The 11,409-nt window shown below is 51.3% G+C and overlaps 1 non-coding gene across 1 annotated transcript in view; it reads right to left on the bottom strand.

Annotated features, from left to right (window-relative positions):
- The window catches only part of LOC134545979 (small subunit ribosomal RNA), a 1,989-nt gene extending 62 nt beyond the window's left edge, over window positions 1–1,927 (bottom strand). The window contains exon 1 of the ribosomal RNA XR_010078949.1: window positions 1–1,927. This exon is cut by the window's left edge and continues 62 nt beyond it. This is a non-coding gene — a ribosomal RNA (small subunit ribosomal RNA).
- Window positions 1,928–11,409: the final 9,482 nt, after the last annotated feature.

The following is an 11,409-nucleotide window of genomic DNA, read 5'->3' as shown; positions in this document are numbered from 1 at the left end:
ATCAAGTTTGGTCATCTTTCCAGCAACATCAGCGGCTCGCGAAGAGCCGTCGCGCACCGGTCTGAAGACCTCACTAAATCATTCAATCGGTAGTAGCGACGGGCGGTGTGTACAAAGGGCAGGGACGTAATCAACGCGAGCTTATGACTCGCGCTTACTGGGAATTCCTCGTTCATGGGGTACAATTGCAAGCCCCAATCCCTAGCACGAAGGAGGTTCAACGGGTTACCCGGCCCTTTCGGGCTAGGAGGACACGCTGATTCCTTCAGTGTAGCGCGCGTGCGGCCCAGAACATCTAAGGGCATCACAGACCTGTTATTGCTCAATCTCGTGCGGCTAGAAGCCGCCTGTCCCTCTAAGAAGATCATTTGTCGCCGGTAGCACGAAGGGATACCGGAAGCGACTAGTTAGCAGGCCAGAGTCTCGTTCGTTATCGGAATTAACCAGACAAATCGCTCCACCAACTAAGAACGGCCATGCACCACCACCCACCGAATCAAGAAAGAGCTCTCAATCTGTCAATCCTTCCGGTGTCCGGGCCTGGTGAGGTTTCCCGTGTTGAGTCAAATTAAGCCGCAGGCTCCACTCCTGGTGGTGCCCTTCCGTCAATTCCTTTAAGTTTCAGCTTTGCAACCATACTTCCCCCGGAACCCAAAAGCTTTGGTTTCCCGGAAGCTGCCCGCCGAGTCATCGGAGGAACTTCGGCGGATCGCTAGCTGGCATCGTTTATGGTTAGAACTAGGGCGGTATCTGATCGCCTTCGAACCTCTAACTTTCGTTCTTGATTAATGAAAACACACATGGCAAATGCTTTCGCTTAGGTTCGTCTTGCGACGATCCAAGAATTTCACCTCTAACGTCGCAATACGAATGCCCCCGTTTGTCCCTGTTAATCATTACCTCGGGTTCCGAAAACCAACAAAATAGAACCGAGGTCCTATTCCATTATTCCATGCACACAATATTCAGGCGAAACACTGCCTGCTTTGAGCACTCTAATTTGTTCAAAGTAAACGTGCCGGCCCACCTCGACACTCGGTGAAGAGCACCGCGGTAGGATTGCATCGGACCGCCGACGCGCGGGGCCCAAGCATGCACCCCGGGACGAAACACCCGCATCCAACCCGGCCTCCGCGAAGAGGTTACGAGAGGAGGGGCGAACGCCCGAGGGAAGGGGCTTGCCGCGGCCGACCGCATCCACCGGCAGGACGTCCGCACGGGCATGCCAGTTAGACACCGACGAACGGTGAACCGACAGCGTGGGACACAAGTCCAACTACGAGCTTTTTAACCGCAACAACTTTAATATACGCTATTGGAGCTGGAATTACCGCGGCTGCTGGCACCAGACTTGCCCTCCAATGGATACTCGTTAAAGGGTTTAAAGTGTTCTCATTCCGATTACGGGGCCTCGGATGAGTCCCGTATCGTTATTTTTCGTCACTACCTCCCCGTGCCGGGAGTGGGTAATTTGCGCGCCTGCTGCCTTCCTTGGATGTGGTAGCCGTTTCTCAGGCTCCCTCTCCGGAATCGAACCCTGATTCCCCGTTACCCGTTACAACCATGGTAGGCGCAGAACCTACCATCGACAGTTGATAAGGCAGACATTTGAAAGATGCGTCGCCGGTACGGAGACCGTGCGATCAGCACAAAGTTATCCAGAGTCACCAAAGCAAACGGACGCAGACGAGCCACGCCGATTGGTTTTGATCTAATAAAAGCATCCCTCCCATTTCTGGTCGGGACTCAGTTCAGCATGTATTAGCTCTAGAATTACCACAGTTATCCAAGTCATGTGGTACGATCTAAGGAACCATAACTGATTTAATGAGCCATTCGCGGTTTCACCTTATTTTGGCTTGCACTTAGACATGCATGGCTTAATCTTTGAGACAAGCATATGACTACTGGCAGGATCAACCAGGGAGCTGCTAGCAGCTTTTTTTTTCGTTCGGAGGAACCTCCCGGGTCCGCAGAGCACCGGGTCCGAATCTTATGATGTACATTTTTTTTTCCTTCTGTATCAACAAGTACGGGGGCGACTTCCCAATATCGACACCCGCTTTGCAATTGCAAAGTCTTTCCTTCCATCTCTAATTAATTTTCCTAGGGAGTAGGCGAGGCCAAACTTCCAAGGCTTTCACTGGCGAATATATCGCGCTCTTAGAAACTCGCATGGTACTTGGCGAGTGGATTTCAAATTATATGATCGGTGCCCACATTCGGGCGCGGCCCACTGCGGGAGCAGACCGTTGGCCCGTGGGCTCGCTGTGAACTAATTTGCCCACTGGTCCGAAAAGTATTCATTTCTAAACACCTTTGGCCAGGGCTGAAGACCGCGACTAACCCCTTTGAAACTTGTCTCTCAGGGAGCTGCGATCCATCAAACATTTCATTGTTAACAGAGGGGAACCATTACTTGGTTAAGACGATAGGACACGCGTTCCCCACCATTTCGCATCCAATCGAATTGCCGCACAAGAGCTCGTTACCTGAGAAAGGTATAGCATTGGCTCGCAGCTAGTGTATTGCAGTTCAGACAGATAGGCCACTTTAGATAGTTCTTAGTGTTCACAGTTATCACCAAGACTAGACCCATATGGATTTAATTCTTCAAGGAGCAGCGGTCCACCAATAAGAGAGATGAAGACATGTTTTCGGATGGCCACAACGCCCCCTCGCCACCCAAATGTGCATGTTTTAAGTGTACATTGGGAGTCGACGGAACATCGGGAGTCCGCTTGCTTTCTCCGGATCAGCTGCCACCCCCCTGATCTACCAGATAGACAAGAACATGTCTTCTCCACCAATCTCATCCACCGAAGCTCCGATCATGGCTTCTTCTACCTTTATACTGATATACCCCCACGGAGCAACATGCGGGCAAGGGAACTCTTGCTACCCTTCAGTAAAGCAGGTATCTCTTATAGATGGTGACTGCACCTTGGCCAGGATTGAAGACCGCGACTAACCCCTTTGAAACTTGTCTCTCAGGGAGCTGCGATCCATCAAACATTTCATTGTTAACAGAGGGGAACCATTACTTGGTTAAGACGATAGGACACGCGTTCCCCACCATTTCGCATCCAATCGAATTGCCGCACAAGAGCTCGTTACCTAAGAAAGGTATAGCATTGGCTCGCAGCTAGTGTATTGCAGTTCAGACAGATAGGCCACTTTAGATAGTTCTTAGTGTTCACAGTTATCACCAAGACTAGACCCATATGGAATTAATTCTTCAAGGAGCAGCGGTCCACCAATAAGAGAGATGAAGACATGTTTTCGGATGGCCACAACGCCCCCTCGCCACCCAAATGTGCATGTTTCAAGTGTACATTGGGAGTCGACGGAACATCGGGAGTCCGCTTGCTTTCTCCGGATCAGCTGCCACCCCCCTGATCTACCAGATAGACAAGAACATGTCTTCTCCGCCAATCTCATCCACCGAAGCTCCGATCATGGCTTCTTCTACCTTTATACTGATATACCCCCACGGAGCAACATGCGGGCAAGGGAACTCTTGCTACCCTTCAGTAAAGCAGGTATCTCTTATAGATGGTGACTGCACCTTGGCCAGGATTGAAGACCGCGACTAACCCCTTTGAAACTTGTCTCTCAGGGAGCTGCGATCCATCAAACATTTCATTGTTAACAGAGGGGAACCATTACTTGGTTAAGACGACCGGACACGCGTTCCCCACCATTTCGCATCCAATCGAATCGCCGCACAAGAGCTCGTTACCTGAGAAAGGTATAGCATTGGCTCGCAGCTTGTGTATTGCAGTTCAGACAGATAGGCCACTTTAGATAGTTCTTCGTGTTCACAGTTAAGACCACGGCTAGACCCATATGGAATTAATTCTTCAAGGAGCAGCGGTACACCAAGCATTTCATTGTGTACTAGAAAGCACCTCTACCATGTAACAAACATACGACCACCAAATTTCTGCTTACTTCCCCCAGCGGATAGTATTTGCTAGTATCATCCACAAAGTAAATCAATTTTTTCAATGTACCGCTTCTTGGGGGAACTGGGCATGAATCAATCAAGCATTTTGAGGTAGCATGTCCGCTTCACCGCGAGGTGCTCTGAATACCATTATACATTCTTTTTCATCATCCACTTTCAGACCACTACAAGACCCATACTGAATTAATTCCTCAAGGAGCTGCAGTCCACAAAACATTTTACTGTGTACTAGAGGGCACCTCCACCATGTAACAGAAAACATACAACCTTCTTAATTTAATTCTGCATTGTTTCCCAGACGATTTGTTAGCCATACAACAGTACCATCCACAGTAATTCACCTCTTTGAAATCCAATGCATTGTAGAGAAACTGAGGTGGTAGCATTCAAACCGTTCTGTAATGTTAATTCTGCTTCATAGAAAGGTGCTACAGGTTCCACAATAATTAATTGGATATTTTTGCAATATATATAGGGCGAGAAAACTCGGGGGGACTCCCTTTTCATTTATGTACATATTCTTTCCATATTGCAAATAATTCCAATTTTTCCCGATTGCATGTCCCCCTAATATACCCAAAATGGGCCTATCGATGGGTTCACAAAGGTACCCAAAATATGAGATTTTGACTGAAAGAGGCTGGCTAACTTCCGGGAACATGATCATAGGAAATAGGTCAAAATCCCGAATCGCAGTTGTTTACGAACAACCACGAACGGAGACTTAAAATAACCTATAAGGCTGGAATTCATGGGGCCTGTATAACAGGCATTTACACAGACTCTCGGGAGGGAGGGCTCTGTGGCCGGGAGAATTTTCTGGCTCCCCGCCCGAAACTTTTCAGAGTCCCTAATGCCTGCTTGAATGTGAATAAGCAGAGCCCGGTAGCTGATATTTTGCCGGGGTGTGGAGGCCCCGGTCGCCGCCAAATTCCTCTGGTCACAGCTTGTGTTAATACACATGTTAATTTTACATGCAAACCACCAATGACAATTTTCCTCGGCCGCGGAGGCCTCGGTCGCCGCCAGAATTTTCTGGTTCCCGCTCAATATATTGCAGAGTCCTGCAGGCCTGCTTCTGTAGGAATATGCAGAGCCCGGTAGCTGATATTTTGCCGGGGTGAGGAGGCCTCGGTCGCCGCCAAATTCCTCTCATCCCAGCTTGTGTTAATACACATGTTAATTTTACATGCAAAACCACCAATTACCATTTCCTCGGCCGCGGAGGCCTCGGTCGCCGGGAGATTTTCCTGGCTCCCCGCTCAATATACTGCACAGTCCCGCAGGCCTGTCTCCAGTGGAATACACACAGTCCGAGAGCCGAAAATTTGCCGGGGTGTGGAGGCCTCGGTCGCCAACAGATTGCCATAGGCTCTGGCTGCAATATTTACCGTGTATTTTTTCCCTCCAGAGACACCACTACACCCTATATAACCCAAAATGGGCCTTGACGCGTGTACACGCGGAGCCCGAGCGCCGAGAGTTCTCCCGGCCGCGGAGGCCTCGGTCGCCGGGAGAATTTCAACGGCCCCTGCTCGAAATTTTTCTAAGTCCAGAATGCCTGCTTCTCCCAGCCTGTGTTAATACACATGTTAATTTAACATGTAAAATCACCAAGGACCATTTCCTCGGCCGCGGAGGCCTCGGTCACCGCCAGAATTTTCTGGCTGCCCGCTCCCCATGGGTAGACGCGCTGCCCAAGCGCCGAGAGTTCTCCCGGCCGCGGAGGCCTCGGTCGCCGGGAGAATTTCTCCGGCCCCTGCTCGAAATTTTTCAAAGTCCAGAATGCCTGCTTCTCCCAGCATGTGTTAATACACATGTTAATTTAACATGTAATATTACCAATGACCTTTTCCTCGGCCGCGGAGGCCTCGGTCGCCGCCAGAATTTTCTGGCTGCCCGCTCCCCATGGGTAGACGCGGAGCCCGAGCGCCGAGAGTTCTCCCGGCCGCGGAGGCCTCGGTCGCCGGGAGAATTTCTCCGGCCCCTGCTCGAAATTTTTCAAAGTCCAGAATGCCTAGTTCTCCCAGCCTGTGTTAATACACATGTTAATTTAACATGTAAAATTACCAAGGATTATTATCCCGGCCGCAGAGGCCTCGGTCGCCGCCAGAAATTTCTGGCTCCCCGCTCAATGTATTGCAGAGTCCCGCAGGCTTGCTTCTCCAAGCCTGTGTTAATACACATGTTAATTTAACATGTAAAATTACAGAGGATTATTTCCCCGGCCGCGGAGGCCTCGGTCGCCGCCAGAATTTTCTGGCTGCCCGCTCAATGTATTGCAGAGTCCCGCAGGCTTGCTTCTCCAAGCCTGTGTTAATACACATGTTAATTTAACATGCAAAATCACCAATGACAAATTCCTCGGCCGCGGAGGCCTCGATCGCCGGGAAAATGTTCTGGCTCCCTGCTCGAATTTTTTTTCTAAGTCCCGATTCGCTATTACAGGCTGGCGCACGGAGTCCGAGGGGCGTAAATATGCCGGGTAGTGGTGCCTTCCGTCGCCGAGACATTTTACAATTGCCTGGGAGCAGTATTTAACATGTTAATTTTTTCCCCTCGTGACACCACTACCCCCTATATAACGCAAAATGGGCCTTGCCAAGGGGGCGCGCAACGCCCGAGCGCGGGCGTTTTTCCCGGCCGCCGAGACCTCCATCGCCGGGAGAATGTCTTCAGCTATTTGCTAGATTTCCCGATTCGCCCCGCACGACAAACAACCACGAACGAGGTGGTTTTCGAGAGTTCTCCCGGCCGCGGAGGCCTCGGTCGCAGGGAGAATTTCCCTGGCCCCTGCTCGAAATTTTTCTAAGTCCAGAATGCCTGCATCTCCCAGCCTGTGTTAAAACACATGTTAATTTAACATGTAAAATTACCAATGACCATTTCCTCGGCCGCAGAGGCCTCGGTCGCAGCCAGAATTTTCTGGCTCCCTGCTCAATATATTGCAGAGTCCCGCATGCTTGCTTCTCCAAGCCTGTGTTAATACACATGTTAATTTAACATGTAAAATTACCGAGGATTATTTCCCCGGCCGCGGAGGCCTCGGTCGCCGCCAGAAATTTCTGGCTCCCCGCTCAATATATTGCAGCGACCCGCAGGCTTGCTTCTCCCAGCCTGTGTTAATACACATGTTAATTTAACATGTAAAATCACCAAGGACCATTTCCTCGGCCGCGGAGGCCTCGGTCGCCGCCAGAATTTTCTGGCTGCCCGCTCCCCATGTGTAGACGCGGAGCCCGAGCGCCGAGAGTTCTCCCGGCCGCGGAGGCCTCGTAGCCGGGAGAATTTCTCGGGCCCCTGCTCGAAATTTTTCTAAGTCCAGAATGCCTGCTTCTCCCAGCCTGTGTTAATACACATGTTAATTTAACATGTAATTTTACCAATGACCTTTTCCTCGGCCGCGGAGGCCTCGGTCGCCGCCAGAATTTTCTGGCTCCCGGCTCAATATATTACAGAGTCCCGCAGGCCTGTCTCCAGTGGAATACACACAGTCCGAGAGCCGAAAATTTGCCGGGGTGTGGAGGCCTCGGTCGCCAACAGATTGCCATAGGCTCTGGCTGCAATATTTACCGTGTATTTTTTCCCTCCAGAGACACCACTACCCCCTATAAAACCCAAAATAGGCCTTGCGGTGGGTACACGCAGAGCCCGAGCGCCGAAGTTCTCCCGGCCGCGGAGGCCTCGGTCGCCGGGAGAATTTCTCCGGCCCCTGCTCGAAATTTTTCAAAGTCCAGAATGCCTGCTTCTCCCAGCCTGTGTTAATACACATGTTAATTTAACATGTTAAATTATCGAGGATTATTTCCCCGGCCGTGGAGGCCTCGGTCGCCGCCAGAATTTTCTGGCTCCCCGCTCAATATATTGCAGAGTCCCGCAGGCTTGCTTCTCCCAGCCTGTGTTAATACACATGTTAATTTAACATGTAAAATCACCGAGGACCATTTCCTCGGCCGCGGAGGCCTCGGTCGCCGCCAGAATTTTCTGGCTCACCTCTCAATGTATTGCAGAGTCCCGCAGGCTTGGTTCTCCAAGCCTGTGTTAATACACATGTTAATTTAACATGTAAAATTACCGAGGATTATTTCCCCGGCCGCGGAGGCCTCGGTCGCCGCCAGAATTTTCTGGCTCCCCGCTCAATGTATTGCAGAGTCCCGCAGGCTTGGTTCTCCAAGCCTGTGTTAATACACATGTTAATTTAACATGTAAAATTACCGAGGATTATTTCCCCGGCCACGGAGGCCTCGGTCGCCGACAGAATTGTCTGGCTCCCTGCTCGAATTTTTTCTAAGTCCCGATTCGCTATTACAGGCTGGCGCACGGAGTCAGAGGGGCGGGAATTCGCCGGGTAGTGGTGCCTTCCGTCGCCGAGACATTTTTCTATTGCCTGGAAGCTGTATTTAACATGTTAATTTTTTCCCCCTCGGGACACCACTACCCCCTATATAACCCAACATGGGCCTTGCCGCGGGTACACGCGGAGCCCGAGCGCCGAGTGTTCTCCCGGCCGCGGAGGCCTCGGTCGCCGGGAGAATTTCTCCGGCCCCTGCTCGAAATTTTTCAAAGTCCAGAATGCCTGCTTCTCCCAGCCTGTGTTAATACACATGTTAATTTAACATGTTAAATTACCGAGGATTATTTCCCCGGCCGTGGAGGCCTCGGTCGCCGCCAGAATTTTCTGGCTCCCCGCTCAATATATTGCAGAGTCCCGCAGGCTTGCTTTTCCCAGCCTGTGTTAATACACATGTTAATTTAACATGTAAAATTACCAATGACCATTTCCTCGGCCGCAGAGGCCTCGGTCGCCGCCAGAATTTTCTGGCTCCCCGCTCAATGTATTGCAGAGTCCCGCAGGCATGCTTCTCCAAGCCTGTGTTAATACACATGTTAATTTAACATGTTAAATTACCGAGGATTATTTCCCCGGCCGTGGAGGCCTCGGTCGCCGCCAGAATTTTCTGGCTCCCCGCTCAATATATTGCAGAGTCCCGCAGGCTTGCTTTTCCCAGCCTGTGTTAATACACATGTTAATTTAACATGTAAAATCACCAAGGACCATTTCCTCGGCCGCGGAGGCCTCGGTCGCCGCCAGAATTTTCTGGCTTCCCGCTCCCCATGGGTAGACGCGGAGCCCGAGCGCCGAGAGTTCTCCCGGCCGCGGAGGCCTCGGTCGCCGGGAGAATTTCTCCGGCCCCTGCTCGAAATTTTTCAAAGTCTAGAATGCCTAGTTCTCCCAGCCTGTGTTAATACACATGTTAATTTAACATGTAAAATTACCAAGGATTATTATCCCGGCCGCAGAGGCCTCGGTCGCCGCCAGAAATTTCTGGCTCCCCGCTCAATGTATTGCAGCGTCCCGCAGGCTTGCTTCTCCAAGCCTGTGTTAATACACATGTTAATTTAACATGTAAAATTACAGAGGATTATTTCCCCGGCCGCGGAGGCCTCGGTCGCCGCCAGAATTTTCTGGCTGCCCGCTCAATGTATTGCAGAGTCCCGCAGGCTTGCTTCTCCAAGCCTGTGTTAATACACATGTTAATTTAACATGCAAAATCACCAATGACAAATTCCTCGGCCGCGGAGGCCTCGATCGCCGGGAAAATGTTCTGGCTCCCTGCTCGAATTTTTTTTCTAAGTCCCGATTCGCTATTACAGGCTGGCGCACGGAGTCCGAGGGGCGTAAATATGCCGGGTAGTGGTGCCTTCCGTCGCCGAGACATTTTACAATTGCCTGGGAGCAGTATTTAACATGTTAATTTTTTCCCCTCGGGACACCACTACCCCCTATATAACCCAAAATGGGCCTTGCCAAGGGGGCGCGCAACGCCCGAGCGCGGGCGTTTTTCCCGGCCGCCGAGGCCTCCATCGCCGGGAGAATGTCTTCAGCTATTTGCTAGATTTCCCGATTCGCCCCGCACGGCAAACAACCACGAACGAGGTGGTTTTCGAGAGTTCTCCCGGCCGCGGAGGCCTCGGTCGCCGGGAGAATTTCTCGGGCCCCTGCTCGAAATTTTTCTAAGTCCAGAATGCCTGCATCTCCCAGCCTGTGTTAAAACACATGTTAATTTATCATGTAAAATTACCAATGACCATTTCCTCGGCCGCAGAGGCCTCGGTCGCAGCCAGAATTTTCTGGCTCCCTGCTCAATATATTGCAGAGTCCCGCATGCTTGCTTCTCCCAGCCTGTGTTAATACACATGGTTATTTAACATGTAAAATTACCGAGGATTATTTCCCTGGCCGCAGAGGCCGCGGTCGCCGCCAGAATTTTCTGGCTCCCCGCTCAATGTATTGCAGAGTCCCGCAGGCTTGCTTCTCCAAGCCTGTGTTAATACACATGTTAATTTAACATGTAAAATTACCGAGGATTATTTCCCCGGCCGCGGAGGCCTCGGTCGCCGCCAGAATTTTCTGGCTCCCCGCTCAATATATTGCAGCGACCCGCAGGCTTGCTTCTCCCAGCCTGTGTTAATACACATGTTAATTTAACATGTAAAATTACCGAGGATTATTTCCCCGGCCGCGGAGGCTTCGGTCGCCGCCAGAATTTTCTGGCTCCCGGCTCAATATATTACAGAGTCCCGCAGGCCTGTCTCCAGTGGAATACACACAGTCCGAGAGCCGAAAATTTGCCGGGGTGTGGAGGCCTCGGTCGCCAACAGATTGCCATAGGCTCTGGCTGCAATATTTACCGTGTATTTTTTCCCTCCAGAGACACCACTACCCCCTATATAACCCAAAATGGGCCTTGCGGCGTGTACACGCGGAGCCCGAGCGCCGAAGTTCTCCCGGCCGCGGAGGCCTCGGTCGCCGGGAGAATTTCTCCGGCCCCTGCTCGAAATTTTTCAAAGTCCAGAATGCCTGCTTCTCCCAGCCTGTGTTAATACACATGTTAATTTAACATGTAAAATTACCGAGGATTATTTCCCCGGCCGCGGAGGCCTCGGTCGCCGCCAGAATTTTCTGGCTCCCCGCTCAATGTATTGCAGAGTCCCGCAGGCTTGCTTCTCCCAGCCTGTGTTAATACACATGTTAATTTAACATGTAAAATCATTGAGGACCATTTCCTCGGCCGCGGAGGCCTCGGTCGCCGCCAGAATTTTCTGGCTCCCCGCTCAATGTATTGCAGAGTCCCGCAGGCTTGCTTCTCCCAGCCTGTGTTAATACACATGTTAATTTAACATGTAAAATCAACAAGGACCATTTCCTCGGCCGCGGAGGCCTCGGTCGCCGCCAGAATTTTCTGGCTGCCCGCTCCCCATTGGTAGACGCGGAGCCCGAGCGCCGAGAGTTCTCCCGGCCGCGGAGGCCTCGGTCGCCGGGAGAATTTCTCCGGCCCCTGCTCGAAATTTTTCAAAGTCCAGAATGCCTGCTTCTCCCAGCATGTGTTAATACACATGTTAATTTAACATGTAATATTACCAATGACCTTTTCCTC

The sequence above is a fragment of the Bacillus rossius genome, unplaced genomic scaffold (assembly GCF_032445375.1).
Source record: "Bacillus rossius redtenbacheri isolate Brsri unplaced genomic scaffold, Brsri_v3 Brsri_v3_scf901, whole genome shotgun sequence".
Taxonomy (NCBI): Eukaryota; Metazoa; Arthropoda; class Insecta; order Phasmatodea; family Bacillidae; genus Bacillus; species Bacillus rossius.
Note: the sequence above shows the minus strand (reverse complement) of the source record. Positions and strands in the feature narration are given on the sequence as shown.